Source organism: Erpetoichthys calabaricus, chromosome 1, assembly GCF_900747795.2.
Source record: "Erpetoichthys calabaricus chromosome 1, fErpCal1.3, whole genome shotgun sequence".
NCBI classification, from domain to species: Eukaryota; Metazoa; Chordata; class Cladistia; order Polypteriformes; family Polypteridae; genus Erpetoichthys; species Erpetoichthys calabaricus.
In genome coordinates this window covers 17,138,798-17,162,908 of record NC_041394.2, presented here as the reverse complement: position 1 = coordinate 17,162,908, position 24,111 = coordinate 17,138,798, and positions in this window count along the sequence as shown.

The window sequence follows — 24,111 nt, the reverse complement described above, 5'->3', positions numbered from 1 at the left end:
AGCAACACGACACAAGGTAGTTCTACTGCATCAGCAAGGTCTCTCCCAGACAAAGATTTCAAAGCAGACTGGGGTTTCAAGATGTGCTGTTCAAGCTCTTTTGAAGAAGCACAAAGAAACGGGCAACGTTGAGGATCGTAGACGCAGTGGTCGGCCAAGGAAACTTAGTGCAGCAGATGAAAGACACATCAAGCTTATCCAACCATCCATTATCCAACCCGCTATATCCTAACTTCAGGGTCACGAGGGTCTACTGGAGCCAATCCCAGCCAACACAGGGCGCAAGGCAGGAACAAACCCCAGGCAGGGCGCCAGCCCACTGCAGTATTATTCATTTTATTTAAATTTATACATCACCAGTTTAACAATAATGTGTAAACATTGAACGTGCCATTTAAATATAATGATATAAATGAGAACAATAAGCTGCTACGTCCCCGTCGTGTTCCTGGTAATACATTTAATTTTATGATTTCTGCCATCATTATCATAATTAAATGTAACTAAATGCAGTTTTACCTATAGCAATTTAATGCAACAAATATTATATAATACTGACACTTTTTATATATTTTTATAAAAAAATATATTATAAAAAATATATAAAAGGTGACTTTTTACTTTGCACGTAATTGAAGTAATGCATATGCAATAATGAAAAAAATTCCACCACCGTTTTTGACCTCCCTCAGTGTGAAAATATAATTTTAATATAAAGCTTGATTCTAAATAGAGATAAATGATTGTGTATTGATATTATGAATTAGTTATGATGAGAAACACTACAGATGTGATATTTGAGAAATATTGCACAACGGGCAGGGGTTCTGATGACCTTTTCCTCCATATCAGTATACGAGAAAGTCGAGGGAAGCGCACTCCCGATTTGTTTACACGTTGGAGTTACAGAAGCAAAGTTCAAATTAGCTGGGAGAGAGTCGTCGTAAAGTGACGTGTCAGCTGGGACTACGACATGAAGACAGGAGGCACATAGTGGGGATGGCAAACAGTCCTCAAGCAGTAGACGTCACCTGACAAAAGCAGCTCATTCATAAATGGAGGTGAAATCAGTTGAAAATGTGGAAGAGGAGTTCGACACAAGAAAGAAAACGGATGACGCACTTTAATTAGTTGACCGTTTGAAGCCCCAGAGTCAGACAATCTCATCTTTTTCAGAGATGTTTGGGGAAATTTCACACGGAGCGGCAAGTTGCAGAGGACTTTCATGTTTTGTGATGAAGCTGAGCTTCTGCTTTAACTGCCAGATGTGGCACGAAGTGGTAATGGTGCATGGGGCTCATTTGTGAGCCTTCAGGCCGTGGGGGGCTCCCTACCTACTGCTACATCTGCTAGGGTGAGGATTCCTTCTAAGAACTAAAGATGGCAGTTTGTTCTCTTTTGATATTTCTTTTGCTAACTTTGTTTTTTTTTTTATATATCACTCTGCCTTCGTCCTGCCATCTCTCACCTCCGGCCTTCTCTTTTCTAGTAAGTAAGGACACCAGTGAGTCAAGCAATCAGCTGCACATATCCATCTTTTAAGGAGCTAACTGTGTTTAGATTGTTTAGTTGTGGGGTTTTGGGGAGAGTCAGCCTTACCTAGCAGCATCGGGCACAATGCAGGAAAAGCAACAGGGTGCCAGTTCATCACTGGGCACACTCACACACACACACACGGTGGACATCAGCCGGTCTTGAGCTGCGCATTTTCAGGATGGCGGAAAAGGAGCAGAAAACCTGAAGAGAGAGAAAAAAAATCAATAAATAAAACAACAAAAACAAAAATATCACTCAAATGAGCAAGCAAGCATTTAAATACAAACTAATTAATAAAATTGGTCAATTACTATCAGTCAGTGAATGAAGGAAAAATTATCAGTCAAGTAAGCAAATTATTATTAAAACATAGTGAATGAATGACTAAATAAGACTGCATGAAAACATGAAAAAGCTAAAGAAATCATTGCATGAATAAAACATTAAAAAAGAAAAACAAACAAAAAAATATCAATCAGGGATGCAAGCAATTAATTATTAACTGATCAATTAGTAAAATCTACTCTCTATATAGAAAAATCCTAAGCCTAAAAGTGCATCGGTGACGTTTTTATGTCATGTTTTTTGTCGCGCTTTAAATCGGGCTTATTTTAAAACCTACATATATATGTTTGGTGTCATTCAGAATTTACCAAACTTTAATGTGATGTTGTTAGATTTTCAGATTAGATAGATAGATAGATAGATAGATAGATAGATAGATAGATAGATAGATAGATAGATAGATAGATAGATAGATAGATAGATAGATAGATAGATAGATAGATAGATAGATAGATAGATAGATAGATAGATAGATAGATAGATAGATAGATAGATACTTTATTAATCCCAAGGGGAAATTCACATACTCCAGCAGCAGCATACTGATACAATAAACAATATTAAATTAAAGATTGATAATAATGCAGGTAAAAACAGACAATAACTTTATATAATGTTAACGTTTACCCCAGCGGGTGGAATTGAAGAGTCGCATAGTGTGGTGGAGGAACGATCTCCTCAGTCTGTCAGTGGAGCAGGACGGTGACAGCAGTCTGTCGCTGAAGCTGCTCCTCTGTCTGGAGATGATACTATTAAGTGGATGCAGGGGATTCTCCATAATTGACAGAAGCCTGCTCAGCACCTGTCGTTCTGCCACAGATGTTAAACTGTCCAGCTCCATGCCAACAATAGAGCTTGCCTTCTTCACCAGTTTGTCCAGGCGTGAGGCATCTTTCTTCTTAATGCTGCCTCCCCTGCACACCACCGCGTAGAAGAGGGCACTCGCCACAACCGTCTGATAGAACATCTGCAGCATCTTATTGCCGATGTTGAAGGATGCCAGCCTTCTAAGGAAGTATAGTCGGCTCTGTCCTTTCTTGTACAGAGCATCAGTATTGGCAGTCCAGTCTAATTTATCATCCAGCTGCACTCCCAGGTATTTATAGGTCTGCACCATCTGCACACAGTCACCTCTGATGATCACGGGGTCCATGAGGGGTCTGGACCTCCTAAAATCCACCACCAGCTCCTTGGTTTTGCTGGTGTTCAGGTGTAGGTGGTTTGAGTCGCACCATTTAACAAAGTCATTGATTAGGTTCCTATACTCCTCCTCCTGCCCATTCCTGATGCAGCCCACGATAGCAGTGTCGTCAGTGAACTTTTGCACATGGCAGGACTCCCGAGTTGTATTGGAAGTCCAATGTATATAGGTTGAACAGGATTGGAGAAAGTACAGTCCCTTGTGGCGCTCCTGTGTTGCTGACCACAATGTCAGACGTGCAGTTCCCCAGACGCACATACTGAGGTCTGTCTTTAAGATAGTCCACGACCCATGCCACCAGGTGTGAATCTACTCCCATCTCTGTCAGCTTGTCCCTAAGGAGCAGAGGTTGGATTGTGTTGAAGGCGCTAGAGAAGTCTAGAAACATAATTCTTACAGCACCACTGCCTCTGTCCAAGTGGGAGAGGGATCGGTGTAGCATATAGATGATGGCATTCTCCGCTCCCACCTTCTCCTGATATGCAAACTGCAGAGGGTCAAGGGCGTGTTGAACCTGTGGCCTCAGGTGGTGAAGCAGCAGCCTCTCCATGGTCTTCATCACATGTGATGTCAGAGCAACAGGCTGAAAGTCATTCATCTCACTAGGATGTGATACCTTTGGGACTGGGGTGATACAAGATGTTTTTCAAAACCTCGGGACTCTCCCCTGTTCCAGGCTCAGGTTGAAGATGCGCTGTAGAGGACCCCCCAGCTCCGATGCACAGACCTTCAGCAGTCGTGGCGATACTCCATCTGGACCCGCTGCTTTGCTGGCACGAAGTCTCCTCAGCTCTCTGCTCACCTGCGCTGTTGTAATTATGGGTGGGGATGTCTCTCCTATGCTGGTATCAGCAGAAGGATGCTTGGAGGGTGCAGTACTCCGAGGTGAGAGTGAGAGTGGGTTAGGGTGGTCAAACCTGTTAAAGAAGTTGTCACTATGTGATCCCTGCAACATATCCCAGTCTGTAGTTCCAAAGCATTCTCTAAGAGCCTTCTCTGCCTCAGGGGACCACTTCATGAATGAGCGTGTAGTTGTAGGTAGGACCTTCACTCTTGGTTTGTAGTGAGGCTGAAGGAGAACCAGGTTATGATCTGCATTCCCAAGCACAGGCAGTGGGGTGGCACTGTATGCATCTTTAACGTTTGCATACAGTAAATCAATAGTCTTATTTCCCTGGGTGTTACAGTCCACATACTGGGAGAAGGTATTCTTATTCCATTTTTAAATTATAAACTAAAAAATATCAAGAACTCATGTCCCACGAGACGAGACTTTGTGCCAAGAGATTTAACCAGGCCGGAAATAAAAGACAAAGAGTAGATGACTGTCACAATAATGAGACATATTTAGGTAAAGGTTTGGGGCAGCCACCCGTATAATATGGTATCCTCGCTGCAAAGTCGTTTTTTTATCAAATAAACAGCACTGATGTGCATACAACTGAGTCCAGAACAAGACTGAGGAAATAGGGAAAAGGGGCAGGCTTTTAAAGGGGAAGACAGGAAGTGAGGTCATAAGGATCAGGCCCATGTTCTTTAGCCATTGGTTCGACCCTGGACGTGACATCACAGGGGCCGGAGCCGGTAAGGTCTCCTTCCATTGGCTCGGCCCTGGAAGTGACGTCAACAGAGCCAGATGGAATCTCCCAGGAATGGTCTACAGGAAAGAGAGAAAAAGAGTCAGTGCACTCTGCCACCTCCCAGCATGCCTCAGAACTGCTGTCACTCAAGCCCTTTAGCTGCCTCCCATGCGCATGTGTGTGACAATGATAAAGACAGCTGCTGTGCAGGCTTTTAAATGTTTGAAGCGCCGCAAGAGATTCAGATCACACGGCATGGCAACAGCAGTAAGTTTTTCTTTACACAGAGAACCACAGACACTTGGAATAAGTGACCAAGTAGTGTAGTAGACAATAGGACTTTAGGGAACTTTAATACTCAATTAGAAATATTAAGTGAATAGAACTGGTGAGCTTTGTTGGGCTGAATGTCCTGTTCTCATCCAGATTGTTCTAATGTTCCAGTAGCTTAAAAGAAGTGTTTCAGTTGTGAAGTTACTGAACCTATCATAATAACAGATATGGTCTCTCTATTACATAACAAAAAAAACATTCTCTCTATTATATAAAAAAAAAATTCTCAGAAAGACACTTTCTCATCCCGCAAGGCGAGACTTTGTGCCAAGAGATTTAACCAGGACCGGGGCTGGAAATAAAAGACAAAGAGTAGATGACAAAGACAGCTGCTGTGCAGGCTTTTAAGTATTTGAAGCGCCGCGCGAGATTCTGATCACACGGCACGGCGGCAGCAGCAGCAGCAAGTCAGGAGCTGATCAAGCAAAGTGGAGGTAAAAATAACTATTTGTTTCCTATTGGGGGTGTTGGAGGAGAGACTGTGTCTCCTTGGGGTGCGTTCAGCCCCCCTCTTCACAATGCGAGTGGCAGAGACACAAAGTGGCTGGCGAGTGAAGCAAGCAGGGGGGAACTCCCTAGTTGATATATGATTATCACTCAGTGAATGAAAAATTATCCATCCATTTTCCAACCCAAACACAGGGTCACGGGGGTCTGCTGGAGCCAATCCCAGCCAACACAGGGCACAAGGCAGGAACCAATCCCGGGCAGGGTGCCAACCCACCGCAGGACACACACACTCATGCACACACTAGGGCCAATTTAGAATCACCAATCCACCTAACCTGCATGTCTTTGGACTGTGGGAGGAAACCCACGCAGACACGGGGAGAACATGCAAACTCCACGCAGGGAGGACCCAGGAAGCGAACCCAGGTCTCCTAACTGAGAGGCAGCAGCGCTACCCACTGCACCACCGTGCTGCCCCGGTCATAAACATAACATCAATAAATTCATAAAGGAAAGAATTAGAAAGAAAAAAATCAACTACTCAACAAACAAATTATTCATTGATTACTTAATTAGAATGATTGATTGATATGTAGCCAACCAGTCAAGCAAACAAGCAAATGTTTAATTATAATGAATGATTGAATCAGAATAACTTTGTGAGTGAATGAAATAATTACTAGATAGATAGATAGATAGATAGATAGATAGATAGATAGATAGATAGATAGATAGATAGATAGATAGATAGATAGATAGATAGATAAGAAAGGCACTATATAATAGATAGATAGATAGATAGATAGATAGATAGATAGATAGATAGATAGATAGATAGATAGATAGATAGATAGATAGATATGTGAAAGGCACTAAATGATAGATAGATAGATAGATAGATAGATAGATAGATAGATAGATAGATAGATAGATAGATAGATAGATAGATAGATAGATAGATAGATAGATACTTTATTAATCCCAAGGGGAAATTCACATACTCCAGCAGCAGCATACTGATATTAATATTAAATTAAAGATTGATAATAATGCAGGTAAAAACAGACAATAAAAGATTACTATATACATAATTAAAGATTACTATATACATAATAAAAGATTACTATATACATAATTAAAGATTACTATATACATAATAAAAGATTACTATATACATAATTAAAGATTACTATATACATAATTAATTATTCACTAAATCAAACAAGCCAAATATAATTCATTAATGAATTAATTATTATTATTTATCCTGGCACCTTTGTGGAGATGTGGGCACACCCTAATTCACCTTTAAGCCTGTCATTAGATGGCAAACCGTTCCCACCAGAGTGGTGCGTGAGAGGAGCCTGGAATGACAGCCTCCATGACTAACATGGGACGATACTGAGGGACTCATCACTGACTAGATTAACTTTGGCGCTGGCACAGTTGGTACCCTCAAAGAGGGCCCTGGAGTACTAAGGAGCTAAAAAGGTCTCCAGAATGACAAAAAGAGAACTTTCAAATCTGGTGACAAAGAGGCTCTGAGGGACACCCAGTTAGTGCTGAAGAAAAAACCGAGTGATGGAAAGGAAACTTAGAAATCTAAAATAGAAAACAAACTGACGCAGAATAGCATGCAGCAGGATGTGTAGAGTGGACTGGGCGTCATTACTGGACTCCGGGGCTCAGGTGATCGAAGGGGATGTGGACAACGCTAACACCCTGAGCCAATGTTTTAATAGATTTGTGCTCCCACTGACACCTTCTTCCAGTGACCAGTCTCCTTCATGCCATCCCTGCTACATCAGCAACTCCTACCACGTCAACAGAAATGGCCACCTATTAGTATGGACTATCCAGTGCAACAAATAATCCATCAATAAAGAAACAATCCATTAAAACTAACGCTTTGAGGGCTGAATATTTTTAACAAAAAAAACCTCAGTTTTCTGAAAAGCACACAAAGCAATGTTTTAACATATAAATCAACATCCAATGTCTGTTGCTGCTTGCTGTGGCTGCTGTTGGCGTCTCTGGCAACAGCAGCTGAGTGGGGGCAGATTGATGGCCAGCAGGTGGGTGGCAGTAGCAGTTGCAGCACAAAGCAATCTGGTTTGTACCACTTGTCATCATAAGTGGCGGTCCTCCCAGGCGAACGTTGCTGTAGGCACCTATTCAGCAACATGATCATCTGGGGGCCGATCAACTGATGCTGGTACCTCACTATCGTTTTTTTATCACTTGCATCAATCTTGGAGCCCGGCAAGTCAGAGTCCGATTCAGCGATAACTTGCAAAGCGTTGTCCACGGAGTATGTTGCTTTGTGCCTTCACTTTGGTTTCTCGTTAGATGACAATGCCAGTTTAGAAGTTGTTTGCTCTTCACTATTCATGCACACGCAAGGAATTGAGGTCAAATTGACGAAGGTAACGTTCCTTCTAGCAAAGGAAAGTCGAACTGTAACGTAAAAATGAGTTCTGTCGTAGTTTTCAGCTGATTACCGTCCTCTACACCCTGAATTTCAACAAAAGTCGTCATCAGCCCTGAAAGAAAAATCCAACTGTCAAAAAGTGGAGATTAAAATCCAAATCAATGCTCCAATAAAAACGAGATTAAAAATACAGGCAGGTTCCATCCTTTAAAACAGACATGAGCCCCTATGTCTCTCCCTAAAATCTGGCAACAGGTGCAGTCTTCCATTAATCCAGGGTTCGAGGTCCGTCAATGTCCTTAGGATTCTCCTATGAAGCCCGAGCATGTTGTCCAGGCTGACACTCGAGCTCAGGCCTGCCACGCTCTCCTTTAGGGGCCTACTCCCGACCAGCTGCCTCCATTGTAATCGCACAGGCTCCTCACCAGTCCTGCCTCTTTCTCCTCTGATTCTTCTTTTTGTCTCCTTGATCTCCTTGTCCTTTTTTCCTTTCCATCGTGCAGACTCCTTTTATATGGCCCGATTGGGTGCAGGTGCGGTCATCCTAGTACCCCAATGTGTGAAGGAGGCACCTGACTGATCTGCTTGAATTTACACGTGAATGTGAGATCAGCCAAGCACCGCAATCAACCCTGGAGTGAGTGCTGGCCGTGTGCACATCCTCACCCGTGCAGAGCCTGCCCTTCGCCATGGACCTCTTATCACTGTGACCTGTCGCCATATCCAGTGGGGAGTCCAGGAGCCAGCTTAGTCTAGTGGGCCGACCACCAGCCCAGCCGGCCTTTAGAGTACACACACATAACACTGTTAGTGTGCCTAGTGGCCCATCATGGAAGAGCAAGTCAAGTCAAGTCAAGTTGGGGAGCATACACTGGTACAGTGCATTGCTGCACCCACTACACAACGAAACAACTCGGGATCCTGGTTTGCAACCCCCCAGGCAGACACGGTCCAGTCCCACCCTCCGGAAATGACCCTCTACAGTCATGGCTGAAATTATCGGCACCCCTGGAATTTTCCCAGAAAATGCACCATTTCTCCCAGAAAATTATTGCAATTACAAATGTTTTTATATATACAGTACATGTTTATTTCCTTTATGTGCATTTGAACAACACAAAAAAACAGAGCAAAAAAGCCAAATCTGACATCTTGTCACATAGAACTCCAAAAATGGGCTGGACAAAATTATTGGCACCCTTTCAGAATTGTGGGTAAATCGTTTTATTTCAAGCATATGATGCTCGTTTGAACTCACCTGTGGCAAGAAACAGGTGCTGGCAATACAGCAATCACACCTGAAGCCAGTTAAAATGGAGAAACGTTGACTGAACCTTTCTGTTGTGTGTCTGAGTGTGCCACACTAAGCATGGAGAACAGAAAGAAGAGCAGAGAATTGTCTGAGGACTTGAGAACAAAAATTGTGGAAAAATATCAACAATCTCAAGGCTACAAGTCCATCTCCAGAGATCTTCATGTTCCTTTGTCCAATGTGCGCAACATAATCAAGAAGTTCACAACACATGGCACTGTAGCTAATCTCCCTGGACGTAGATGGAAGAGAAAAATTGATAAAAGACTGCAACGAGGGATAGTCTGAATGGTGGATAAACAGCCCCAACCAACTTCAAAACATATTCAAGCTGTTCTGCAGACTCAGGGTGGAACAGTGTCCAGCTCGAACTATCCGTCGACATCTGAACGAAATGAAATGCTATGGCAGGAGAGCCAGGAGGACCCCACTGCTGACACAGAAACATAAAAAAAGCCAGACTGGAGTTTGCCAAAATGTACTTGAGGAAGCCAAAATCCTTCTGGGCGAACGTCTTGTGGACAGATGAGACCAAGGTACAGCTTTTTGGTAAAGCTCATCATTCTACTGTTTACAGAAAATGGAATGAGGCCTAAGAAGAAAAGAACACAGTACCTACAGTCAAACATGGTGGAGGTTCTAAGATGTTTTGGGAATGTTTTGCTGCCTCTGGCACTGGATGCCTTGACTGTGTGTAAGGCATCATGAAATCTGAAGACTACCAAAAGATATTGGGGCGCAATGTAGGGCCCAGTGTCAGAAAGCTAGGTCTGCGTCAGAGGTCATGGGTGTTCCAGCAGGACAATGACCCCAAACATACCTCTAAAAGCACTCAGAAATGGTTGAAGACAAAGCGCTGGAGAGTTCTGAAGTGGCCAGCAATGAGTCCGGATCTAAATCCGAATGATCACTTATGGAGAGGTCTCAAAATTGCTGTTGGGAGAAGGCGCCCTTCAAATCTGACAGACCTTGAGCAGTTTGCAAAAGACGAGTGGTCGGAAATTCCAGTTGAGAGGTGTAACAAGCTTGTTGATGGTTATAGGAAGCGCTTGATTTCAGTTGTTTTTTCCGAAGGGCGTGCAACCAAATATTAAGTAGAGGGTGCCAATAATTTTGTCCAACCCGGTTTTTGAGTTTTGTGTGACATGATGTCAGATTTGGCTTTTTTTCTCTGTTTTTTTGTGTTGTTCCAACGCACATAAAAGAAATAAACATGTGTACACCAAAATATTTGTAATTGCAACAATTTTCTGGGAGAAATGGTGCATTTTCTGGGAAAATTCTAGGGGTGCCGATAATTTTGGCCATGACTGTATCTGTCGCAGCCAGGTGTTACGTGGGTGACCCCTTAGCCTGGTCCAGCTACTTGGGTCACCAACAATGAGGATCTTACTAGCCGGATCACCCTGTGCCATAACTGACGCTCCCTCACAATGCAGGTCATGTGCCTCATTCGGATTCTGTGAGCAACACAAAGTCAAACCAGCGGTACCCAAGGATTATCCGAAGAGACACAGTAGTGAAGGAGTCCAGTCTTCATCTCAGGTCACTGGATAGCGTCCATGTCTCACAAACAGTAGGCACCAAGACTCTAAAGACTTGGACATTCGTCTTTTTGCAGAGATATCAGGACCGCCACACACCCCTTTCCAGTGACCTCATGACCCCCCCCACGCTCTCCCAATCCATCTACTGACTTCATAGGATGAGTCACCAGAGACATGAACGTCACTGCCAAGGTAAGTAAACCTCTCAATGACGAGGCCGACACTCTCTCCGCAGACAGACACACTGCTGATGGCCGTGCCCAAGAGGTCATTAAAGGCCTGGCTCTTTCGTTTTTATCAGGACACTCGCAAGCCCAGACACTCAGACTCCTCGTTCAGTCTCTCGAGAAGCCCGATCAGAGCCTCCATTGACTCAGCAAAGATCACAGCATTGTCAGCAAAGTTAAGATCAGTGAATCATGGAAGAGCAGAGTATTATAAATCCACTGGGCTTTGCCAGCTCTTCAGAGTGCCCCATAGAGACAGGCCATGTCCCCTTAGCCTTATAACATATACAAATGAACAAACATTTACATATCAATATAAATATACATATACAGCACATACTGTAAATATATTAGGCAGGATATCAATCAGCCATTTCCTGTTTTATATAGCACAGGGGTGTCCACACTTTTTTCACTGGGGGCCACATACAGAGAAATATACGAAGAGCTGGGCCACCCACTAGAGGTGAGAGGTATATTGCCTCACCTCCTGTGTATTAAGCTAGCAAAATCAATCAAATATCAGTAAATTATGCTTCATAACTGAATATGCCTAAAGAAAAAATAGCATCACAGCTCACCATTAATAGGTTTTCATTTATTGCATTACAAAGTGCTTGAGTAAAAATCAAAGCACAAGCTTTACCTGACACTTAATGTTTTAAGTTAGCTGACAAATCTTCAACTGTGTTTCTGGCCAAGCGCACGTTGTTGAATTCCTGCATTTTCTCCTGCGACTTTAGTGAGACGCTGTTTTATGAAGTCACCATCTCAGAAAGGTTTCCCGTGACGTGCAGTGAGTTGCATGACCTCATAACTGGGTGGCAACTTCTTGTGTTTTGTTATCATACTGTTGTTGAGCTAGCAGACTAGCTGCCATTTGCCTGACTTTCTGTTTTCGCTCTGCACCTGTGTAGGACGTGTACGTCGGATGTTTGGTGTCGTAGTGTCAACGCGCATTATACTCTTTTATCACTGCTATAGTTTCATTGCAAATCAAATAGACACACTTGCCTTTGGGCAGCACGGTGGCGCAGTGGTAGCACTGCTGCCTCGCAGTAAGGAGACCCGGGTTCGCTTCCCTTCCTGCGTGGAGTTTGCATGTTCTCCCCGTGTCTGCATGGGTTTCCTCCCACAGTCCAAAGACATGCAGGTTAGATGGATTGGCGATTCTAAATTGTCCCTAGTGGGTGCTTGGTGTGTGGGTGGGTGTGTGTGTCCTGCGGTGGGTTGGTGCCCTGCCAGGATTGGTTCCTGCCTTGTGCCCTGTGTTGGCTGGGACTGGCTCCAGCAGACCGCCGTGACCTTGTGTTCGGATTCAGTGGATTGGAAAATGGATGGATGGATCGACACTTGCCTTTGACCTCTAGGAAGAAATATTCATTTTGCCACCGTGTCTGAAATTTTCTGCACTCACTTGCTATTGCGCGTTTCTTTGGTTTTGCCATTTTTGGTCACCCGTTGCAAAATTGTTCTTTGATTGCTCTTGTTTGTGAAGATGCTGCCTTGATCAAAACAGCCTTGTGTTAAACCTAAGAAGTACCATACAGTTAAGAACAAGTTTTTTGTGTGAGCCATATTTCATTATATTTTTTAGAATTTGCTGCGGGCCAATTAACAATGGAACATGGGCCGCTGTTGGCCCGTGGGCCGTAGTTTGGACACCCCTAATATAGCACCTTTCACTGCACATACAACCACAAAAAAGAACAAATGACAAATCATATAAAAAAAAAAATATATATATATATATATATATATATATACACAGTGTATATATATATATATATATATATATATATATATATATATATATATATATATACTGCGGTGGGTTGGCTCCCTGCCCAGGATTGTTTCCTGCCTTGTGCCCTGTGTTGGCTGGGATTGGCTCCAGCAGACCCCCGTGACCCTGTGTTCGGATTCAGCGGGTTGGAAAATGGATGGATGGATGGATATATATATATATATATATATATATACAGTATATATATATATATATATATATATATATATATATATATATATATATATACAGTATATATATATATATATGTAGTTTTTTACTGTCAAATAAATGCAAAGAGTACACGACACGTGTTTCGCCTTCATTCTGGGCTCATCAGGCGTACACACTCTACTGCACTCCCTCTCGGGAATCGAACCTCGGACATCAGCGGCGATGCCCCTAATGTTGCGCCACGGCATGTGGTTCATTTATTTGACAGCATGTAGATCGGGCGAAACACGTGTCGCATACTCTTTGCATTTATTTCACAGTAAAAAACTATTTCAACCATTCTATGATCTGCTCCTCACAAACTGAGGGCACCATGGTGGATGTTAGCAGATTGCTGGCCAACCACAAGTGTTACCTGGTAGGTAACCACCCATACAATCAGATTGTGAAACAGACTACGAATGCCGTGAATGTAATTACCCACGATCTACATGCTGTCAAATAAACGAACCACATGCCGTGGCGCAACGTTAGGGGCATCGCCGCTGATGTCCGAGGTTCGATGCCCGAGAGGGAGTGCAGTGGAGTGTGTACGCCTGATGAGCCCAGAATGAGGGCGAAACACTTGTCGTGTACTCTTTGCATTTATTTGACAGTAAAAAACTATTTCAACCATTCTATGATCTGCTCCTCACAAACTGAGGGCACACTGGTGGATGTTAGCAGATTGCTGGCCAACCACAAGCGTTACCTGGTAGGTAACCACCCATACAATCAGATTGTGACACAGACTACGAATGCCGTATATATATATATATATATATATATATATATATATATATATATATATATATATATATATATATATAAATATATATATATATATATATATATATATATATATATAAAAAAAAGAAGGGGCAGTGGTGGCTCTGAAGGCTAGAGATCTCGCCGGTTTGAATCCTGTAAATGCCAGAAAGGACTCTACTTTGTTGGGCCCTTGAGTAAGACCCGTAGCCTGGGTAGGACATTAATCAACAACAATTAAGCAAGAACAACAACCTCATTTAATTTTATAGCACATTTTCATACAAATGATGTCTATCAAAGTGCTTTACATGATGAAGCAAGAGAAAAAAGACAAAATAAATAAGAAAATAGAATTAGGGAACACTAATTAACATAGAATAAAAGTAAGGTCCGATGACCAGGGAGGACAAAAAAAACTCCAGATGGCTGGAAAAAAAAAAGAAAATCTGCAGGGGCTCCGAGGCCACGAGACCACCCAGCCCCCTCTGGGCATTCTACCTGACATAAATGACCACAATCAGTCCTCATGGTATTCAGGGTTCACTTGGAAGAACTTGATGATGACGGTCCTGTGGACCTCTGGTCTTAAATCCATCAATGTTGGGACATCACGGTGCTTTGATTGGGTGGTGGTGGTGCAAAGAAAGTAGGGGTTAGTATGGATTTCTGAGCATCCATGAATGATAATGATAATTAAATGCATATAATGAATGCATATAATGTATATAATGAAGCCATGAGAAAGCCATGTTACAGTAATGTGTTTTTATCAGTTTTTTAAAGTGCTCCACCGTATTAGCCTGGCAAATTTCTATCGGTCAGCTATTCCAGATTTGAGGTGCATAACATCAGAAGGCCGCCTGCCTCACCACTTCTTTTAAGTTTAGCTCCTGGAATTCTAAGCAGACCCTCATTTGAAGATCTAAGGTTATGATTTGGAGTGTAAGGTGACAGACATTCTGAGATATAAGATGGAGCAGATTATTTAAGGCTTTGTAAAGCATAAGCAGGATTTTAAAGTCAATTCTAAATGACACAGGTAACCAGTGTAGTGACATCAGAACTGGGGTGATGTGCTCGGATTTTCGTTTCCTAGTTAAGATTCTGGCAGCTCCGTTCTGCACTCGTTGTAATCGACTGATGTCTTTTTTAGACAAAAAGTCAAACACAAAGAAAGGAAAAAGACAATCCACCAATTAATGTTTCATTTATATAGCACCATCAGAAGTCAAATATTAAAAGCAAGACTGTAGTAAAAAATAGATGGAAAGAAAAGCTGCCACATTTTCAGCCATTTCATTTCTGCTTTATATAGTGCCTTTTACCGCGACTTCAACAGTGACCTTCATCACAAGCTGACTTACTTATTGCAGAGAAGAGCACAGCACATAGCAGCTGAAGAGGAAGATTATTAATCAGCTATCAGCTCAATATACAAATAAAAAAGTAACATACCTGAAATATTAAAACAGAGAACATAAAAAGTGACAATTTGAGCTCTGTGATTCCTCCTATTAATAAAGAAAACCATGTGGAAAGGCTGTTAAACGCTCAACATTAACACATAACCCAAATTAACAGAAAAGCATTCAAAACATGGGTGGCATGGTGGCGCAGTGGTAGTGCAATAAGGAGACCTGGGTTTGCTTCCCGGGTCCTCCCTGCGTGGAGTTTGCATGTTCTCCCCGTGTCTGTGTGGGTTTCCTCCCACAGTCCAAAGACATGCAGGGTAGGTGGATTGGTGATCCTAAATTGTCCCTAGTGTGTGCTTGGTGTGTGTGTGTGTGTGCCCTGCGGTAGGCTGGCGCCCTGCATGGGGTTTGTTCCTGCCTTTCGCCAGCAGACCCCCGTGACCCTGTGTTAGGATATAGCGGGTTGGACAATGACCGACTGACTGTTGTTGTATGGTAATTTACAAATCAAATAAGAATACAGCAAAAACCAACACAAGAAAAGCAAGTAGACAGTTAATGAATCATTTTGACTCTATATAGTGCCTTTCACATTAGGCATCGTCATAGGGTGATTCATTAAATCAATCAAGAGTTAAGGTAACATTAACTCAAGAAACATAAGCATATAATGAATCATTTTTACTATATGTTGCACCTTTCATTGACAGCATCCAAATCGTGTCATGTCACACATGCATGTCACAGTATTACCTTCCAGGCTCTTCAGATGTAAGCACTACCACCCCGGGACACCAGGAGAGCGATTGCTGACTCTTCTGTCTCTATCCACAGCTTTGAGGAGATACCTATTGAGGGCAATTGACATCCACCCCTTCTAGTGCACAAGCTATAAAAGCAGAGCACCCCTTTCAGGAGATAAGCCCCCCACGCTGTGGAGCTCCAACCTTCCACTGTCCAGAGCCTTTAAGCTCCAGCCTTTGGCTTCAGTTTGCTTTTGTTTACCTCACCATTGATAGTTAATTATTTTGAGTCAAGAGGGTGCCCCTGTTGGCACCTCAACATTTCATCTTGACTCCTGCCTTACCCTCGACTGATGACTGTGATTTATTAGAACATTACAACAACAACAACATTTATTTCTATAGCACATTTTCATACAAAAAGTAGCTCAAAGTGCTTTACATAATGAAGAAATGAAAAATAAAAGACAAAATAAGAAATTACAGTAAGACAACATTAGTTAACATAGAAAAGGAGTAAGGTCCGACGGCCAGAGTGGAAAGAAAAAACAAAAAAAAACTCCAGAAGGCTGGAGAAAAAAATAAAATCTGCAGGGGTTCCAGGCCACAAGACCACCCAGTCCCCTCTGGGCATTCTACCTAACAAAAATGAAATAGTCCTCTTTGTAGTTAGGGTTCTCACGGAGTCACTTGATGCTGATGGTCATACAGACTTCTGGCTTTTAATCCATCCATCATGGTACTTTGAGTAGATGGTGGTGGCGCAAGCCACCACCAAAAGACAACCGGAACAGGAAACAGAAGAGAGAGTAGGGGTTAGTACAGATTTTAGAGCCACCATGAATAGTTATTATAATGAATTGGATATACAGAGTATCAGAATTTAAATTACAGTGAAGTTATGAGAAGGCCATGTTAAAATAATGTGTTTTCAGCAGTTTTCTAAAGTGCTCCACTGTATTAGCCTGGCGAATTCCTACTGGCAGGCTATTCCAGATTTTAGGTGCATAACAGCAGAAGGCCCCCCCGCCTCACCACTTCTTTTAAGTTTTGCTCTTGGAATTCTAAGGAGACACTCAGTTGAGGATCTGAGGTTACGATTTGGAATATAAGGTGTCAGACATTCCGATATATAAGATGGGGTGAAATTATTTAAGGCTTTATAAACCAGAAGCAAAATTTTAAAGTCAATCCTGAATGACACAGGTAACCAGTGAAGTGACATCAAAACTGGAGAAATGTGTTCGGATTTTCTTTTCCTGGTAAGGATTCTAGCAGCTGCATTCTGCACTAGTTGCAAACGATTGATGTCTTTTTTGGGTAGACCTGAGAGGAGTGCGTTACAGTAATCTAGTCGACTGAAAACAAACGCGTGAACTCATTTCTCAGCATCTTTCAATGATATAAGACAGTGGTTCCCAAACTCGATCCTGGGGACCCACTGTGGCTACAGGTTTTTGTTCCAACCAACTTCCGTTTTTCATTGGACTCTTACCCTAATTAAGTAAGTCATTATTTCCCAGTTTGTGTTTTGGAGTCAATGTAGAAATTACTAACTAACTTACTAGATTTTTACTAAAATGTTATAAGCAGTTATATGGGGAATATGTAGTTTGTTTGTTTTTTAAGTCTGTAACAGTATTTTCAACCTAATTTTCATTTGGCTTTTTCAGGTGTTCTGGTTATTTAATTAATTATTCACTAATTAGTGAGTCTGACACTGAAGTTGTTGCAGCTTTCATCATCCCGGGTGTCTGCTATGTTGGTTGTTAATTGTCACTGTTAGGGTTAAATGAAGGTAGCAAACTACACAGGAAAAGGGGAACATAATAGAGAGTTACGCATTTATAGCTTTAGGAAAAAATAAATATTTCTAAATGTCTTATAAATGTAAAAAAAATACTGTTGTGTTTTTCTGAATGCAGAATAATGAGAAGAGTAACAAAGGCCAGCTAATTAAATGAGATCAGTTGTTATCGATTATTATCACCAATTGTGAATCTGGTTGGAACAAAAACCTGCAGCCACTTTGGGTCCCCAGGATCGAGTTTGGGAACCACTGATATAAGAGGTCTAACTTTTGCTATGTTTCTTAGGTGAAAAAATGCTGTCCTAGTGATCTGATTAATATGCGATTTAAAATTTAGATTACAGTCAACAGTTACCCATAAGCTTTTTACCTCCGTTTTGACTTTTACTCCTAATGCTTCAAGTTTATTTCTAATAGCCTCATTGTATCCATTATTGCCAATCACTAAGATTTCAGTTTTCTCTTTATTTAACTTGAGAAAGTTACTATTCATCCATTCTGAGATACAAGTTAGACATTGTGTTAGCGAATCAAGAGATTTGGGGTCATCAGGTACTATTGATAAATACAGCTGTGTGTCATCAGCATAGCTGTGTTAGCTCACGTTGTGCCCTGAGATAATCTGACCTAATGGAAGCATGTAGATTGAGAAGAGCAGCGGACCCAGGATAGAGCCTTGTGGAACACCATATAGGATATCATGTGTCTTTGAGTTGTAATTACCACAACTAACAAAGAATTTCCTCCCTGCCAGGTAGGATTCAAACCAATTTAAGACACTGCCAGAGAGGTCCACCCACTGACTAAGGCGATTTTTAAGAATATTGTGATCAATGGTGTCAAATGCGGCACTCAGATCTAAGAGGATGAGAACAGATAAATGGCCTCTGTCTGCATTTACCCGCAAATCATTTACTACTTTAACGAGTGCAGTTTCTGTGCTGTGATTTGTTCTAAAACCTGACTGAAATTTATCAAGAATAGCATGTTTATTGAGGTGCTCATTTAACTGTATAATGACTGCCTTCTCTAGAATTTTACTTAAGAAAGGCAGGTTAGAGATGGGTCTATAATTTTCAAGAGCAGAGGGGTCGAGGTTATTTTTCTTAAGTAGGGGTTTAACTACCGCAGTCTTAAGACAGTCTGGGAAGACCCCCGTATCTAATGACGAATTTCCTATGTCAAGAACATTATCAATAAGCACGCCCGATACTTCTTTGGAAAAATTTGTTGGTATTGGGTCAAGGACGCAGGTGGAGGATTTCATTTGTGAAATTATTTTATGTAAATCAGGTAAATCTATCCTAATGAAATTTAATTAGATAATTAGAACAATGTAGATGAGAACAGGCCATTCAGCCCAACAAAGCTCACCAGTCCTATCCACTTATTTCTTCCAAAATAACATCAAGTTGAGTTTTGAAAGTCCCTAAAGTCTTACTGTTTACCACACTATTTGGTAGCTTATTCCAAGTGTCTATTGTTCCTTGTGTAAAGAAAAAAAATTCAAATGATTGTGCGAAATTTACTCTTAACAAGTTTCAAACTGTGTCCACGTGTTCTTGATGAACTCATTTTACAGTCACCGTCTCGATCCACTGGACTAATTCCCTTCAAAATTTTAAGCACTTCAATCATGTCACTTCTTAATCTTCTTTTGCTTAAACTGTAAAGGCTCAGCTCTTTTAATCTTTCCTCATAACTCATCCCCTGTAGTCCTGGAATCAGCCTAGTCGCTCTTCTCTGGACCTTTTCTAGTGCTGTTATGTCCTTTTTGTAGCCTGGAAACCAAAACTGCACCCAGTACACCAGATGAGGCCTCACCAGTGTGTTATAAAGCTTGAGCAGAACCTCCTGTGACTTGTGCTCCACACATCAATGTGCTATATAACCTGACATTCTGCTTACCTTCTAAATGGCTTCTGAACACTGATGGGAAATGTCAAGTCCAGTATGACTCCTAAATCCTTCTCATAAGGTGGACTTTTGATTTCATTGTGTATTCAAACCTCACATTTTTACTTCTTATGTGTAATTCTTTACATTTATCCATCCATCCATCCATCCATCCTCTTCCGCTTATCTGAGGTCGGGTCGCAGGGGCAGCAGCTTGAGCAGAGATGCCCAGACTTCCCTCTTCCCGGCCACTTCTTCTAGCTCTTCCGGGAGAATCCCAAGGCGTTCCCAGGCCAGTCGAGAGACATAGTCCCTCCAGTGTGTCCTGGGTTTTCCCCTGGGCCTCTTCCTGGTTAGACGTGCCCGAAACACCTCACCAGTGAGGCGTCCAGGAGGCATCCTGATCAGATGCCCGAGCCACCTCAACTGACTCCTCTCGATGCGGAGGAGCAGCGGCTCTACTCTGAGCTCCTCCCGGATGACTGAGCTTCTCACCCTATCTTTAAGGGAAAACCAAGACACCCTACGGAGGAAACTCATTTCAGCCACTTGTATTCGCGATCTCATTCTTTCGGTCACTACCCATAGCTCATGACCATAGGTGAGGGTAGGAACATAGATCAACTGGTAAATTGAGAGCTTCGCCTTGCAGCTCAGCTCCTTTTTCACCACGACAGACCGATGCAGAGCCCACATCACTGCGGATGCCGCACCGATCTGCCTGTTGATCTCACGCTCCATTCTTTCCTCACTCGTGAACAAGACCCCGAGTTACTTCAACTCCTTCACTTGGGGCAGGATCTCGCCTCTCACCCTGAGAGGGCACTGCACCCTTTTCCGGCTGAGGACCATGGTCTTGCATTTGGAGGTGCTGATTCCCATCCCAGCTGCTTCACACTCAGCTGCGAACCGATCCAGAGAGAGCTGAAGATCACAGCCTGATGAAGCAAACAGGACAACATCATCTGCAAAAAGCAGTGACCCAATCCTGAGTCCAACAAACCGGACCCCCTCAACACCCTGGCTGCGCCTAGAAATTCTGTCCATAAAAGTTATGAACAGAATCGGTGACAAAGGGCAGCCCTGGTGGAGTCCAACTCTCACTGGAAACGGGTTCGACTTACTGCCGGCAATGCGGACCAAGCTCTGGCACCGATCGTACAGGAACCGATCAGCCCTTATCAGGAGGTCCAGTACCTCATACTCTCGGAGTACCCCCCACAGGATTCCCTGAGGGACACGGTCGAATGCCTTTTCCAAGTCCACAAAACACATGTAGACTGGTTGGGCAAACTCCCATGCACCCTCCAGGACCCTGCTAAGGGTGTAGAGCTGGTCCACTGTTCCGCGACCAGGACACAAACCACACTGTTCCTCTTTACTGACATCAAATTTCATCTACCACAAATTTGCCCAAGCCTGTCTGCTATGCAAGTCCTTCTGTGATGATTAAACACATTCGAGATTATCTGCTAATCCACCTATCTTGGTAACATCTGCAAACTTAACCAGCTTGTTATATATACTGTATTCCTATCTAAATCTTTTATATGTATATTTTAAAGTCACAGTCTTGACCCACTGGACTGATTCCCTTCATAGTTTTAAACACTTCAGTCAGGTCTCCTCTTAATCTTCTTTTACTTAAACTGTAAAGGCTCAGCTCTTTCAATCTTTCCTCATAACTCATCCCCTGTAGCCCTGAATCAGCCTAGCTGCTCTTCTCTGGACCTTTTCTACCACTGCTATGTCCTTTTTGTAGCCTGGAGACGAAAACTGCACACCGTACTCCAGATGAGGCCTCACCAGTGTGTTATAAAGCTGAGCAGAACCTCCTTGGAAGCATAAGCATAACCTCCTTGAACTTGTATTTATATATTGTAAGATTACACAGAAACAAGAAAAAGGTTTGGGGATCCACCCCATATATTGTCATTAGTTGATGGCTCTGTAGAGTAAACTCATAAGACTGAATCCTCAATGGAATTGAATGGGGAAGGCAAGTGACTGGCTTTATAGGTGGTGAAGTTATGGGAAAGAGTAGTGGAAGCTCGGTTAAGAAGTGAGGTGATGATTAGTGAGCAGCAGTGTGGTTTCATGCCAAGAAAGAGCACCACAGATGCAATGTTTGCTCTGAGAATGTTGATGGAGAAGTTTAGAGAAGGCCAGAAGGAGTTGCATTGCATCTTTGTGGACCTGGAGAAAGCATATGACAGGGTGCCTCGAGAGGAGCTGAGGTATAGTATGAGGAAGTCGGGAGTGGCAGAGAAGTACGTAAGAGTTGTACAGGATATGTACGAGGGAAGTGTGACAGTGGTGACGTCTGCGGTAGGAGTGACAGATGCATTCAACGTGGAGGTGGGATTACATCAGGGATCGGCTCTGAGCCCTTTCTTATTTGCAATGGTGATGGACAGGTTGACAGATGAGATTAGACAGGAGTCCCTTGTGGACTATGATGTTTGCTGATGACATTGTGATCTGTAGGAATAGTAGGGAGCAGGTTGAGGAGATGCTGAAGAGGTGGAGATATACTCTAAAGAGGAGAGGAATGAAGGTCAGTAGGAACAAAACAGAATACATGTGTGTGAATGAGAGGGAGGTCAGTGGAATGGTGAGGATGCAGGGAGTAGAGTTGGCGAAGGTGGATGAGTTTAAATACTTGGGATCAACAGTACAGAGTAATGGGGAGTGTGGAAGAGAAGTGAAAAAGAGAGTGCAGGCAGGGTGGAATGGGTGGAGAAGAGTGTCAGGAGTGATTTGTGACAGACGGATATCAGCAAGAGTGAAAGGGAAGGTCTACAGGATGGTAGTGAGACCAGCTATGTTATATGGGCTGGAGACGGTGGCACTGACCAGAAAGCAGGAGACAGAGCTGGAGGTACCAGAGTTAAAGATGCTAAGATTTGCATTGGGTGTGATGAGGATGGACAGGATTAGAAATGAGGACATTAGAGGGTCAGCTCAAGTTGGACGATTGAGAGACAAAGTCAGAGAGGCGAGATTGCGTTAGTTTGGACATGTGCAGAGGAGAGATGCTGAGTATATTGGGAGAAGGATGCTAAGGATAGAGCTGCCAGGGAAGAGGAAAAGAGGAAGGCCTAAGAGAAGGTTTATGGATGTGGTGAGAGAAGACATGCAGGTGATGGGTGTGACAGAACAAGATGAAGAGGACAGAAAGATATGGAAGAAGATGATCCACTGTGGCAACCGCTAACGGGAGCAGCCGAAAGAAGAAGAAGAAGGAAAGGAGGAGGCGGGCCCAACATTGCACCAGCAGGAAGTGAGGTCAGCAGGAGGGCATGGTCTGGAGAGTGACGTGGAAATTAGTTAAGCTGTAGTCAGTCTTCTCTTCTGTGGGTCTACAAAGGAGGAAGAGGAGACATTAGTGCACTTCATCAACCCCTGACCTGGCATTTCACCCTTAGCTAAGCCCATAGACTGTCCCCCCATGCGCATGTGTGACAATATCAAATACGAATAAAGAAAAAAGCACACAGGAAAAACAAGTAGATAATTAATCAATTAGCTCAGCTATACAGTATATAGTGAGCATCATTATAGGATAAATTAAACAACAACAGAGCCAAAAAAACAACACAAGAACTGCAAGTCAATAATTAATCATTTTTATGGTATAAATGGTGTGAATTTCCCATTGGGATTAATAAAGTATCTATCTATCTATCTATCTATCTATCTATCTATCTATCTATCTATCTATCTATCTATCTATCTATCTATCTATCTATCTATCTATCTATCTATCTATCTATCTATCTATCTATCTATCTATCTATCTATCTATCTATCTATCTATCTATCTATCTAAAGTGCCTTTCACAATGAGCATCAGGTGATTCATAAAGCAAACAAGAAGCACATTTTCAATGACAATATGAAGAAATCAATGATTTGCATGCCAGTCTTGCATGATTCAGCAGCATTGGGTACAATGTAACATGGGCTGGGTGTCCGTTCTCCCCAGAGCGCACTCACACTCACCACACTGGGACAATTCAGAGTCCCTTATCAACCTCACCAGCACATCGGGGGTAGTCAGACCTAGACCGACACATACTAAATATTTATAGGCCTATTTCAAATCTACCGTTTTTCTCTAAAATACTAGAAAAAGTAGTCGCCAGTCAGCTTCAGACACACCTTATGCATTACAATTTATTTGAGAAATTCCAGTCTGGTTTTCGCACTGGTCATAGTACAGAAACGGCACTAACGCGGGTTGTAAACGACATTCTGATATCCTCTGATGAAGGAAACTCCACTGTAATTATGTTGTTGGACTTAAGTGCAGCATTTGACACCATCGCCCATTCTATTTTACTACACAGGCTAGAAAATGATGTTGGGCTTACAGGCACTGTGCTCACTTGGTTTAGTTCTTATTTATCAAATCGATTCCAATATGTACAGAAATGTGCTGACAGGACTCCATCATAATACACAGAAGTTCAATATGGTGTCCCGCAGGGCTCAGTACTGGGACCTTTACTGTTT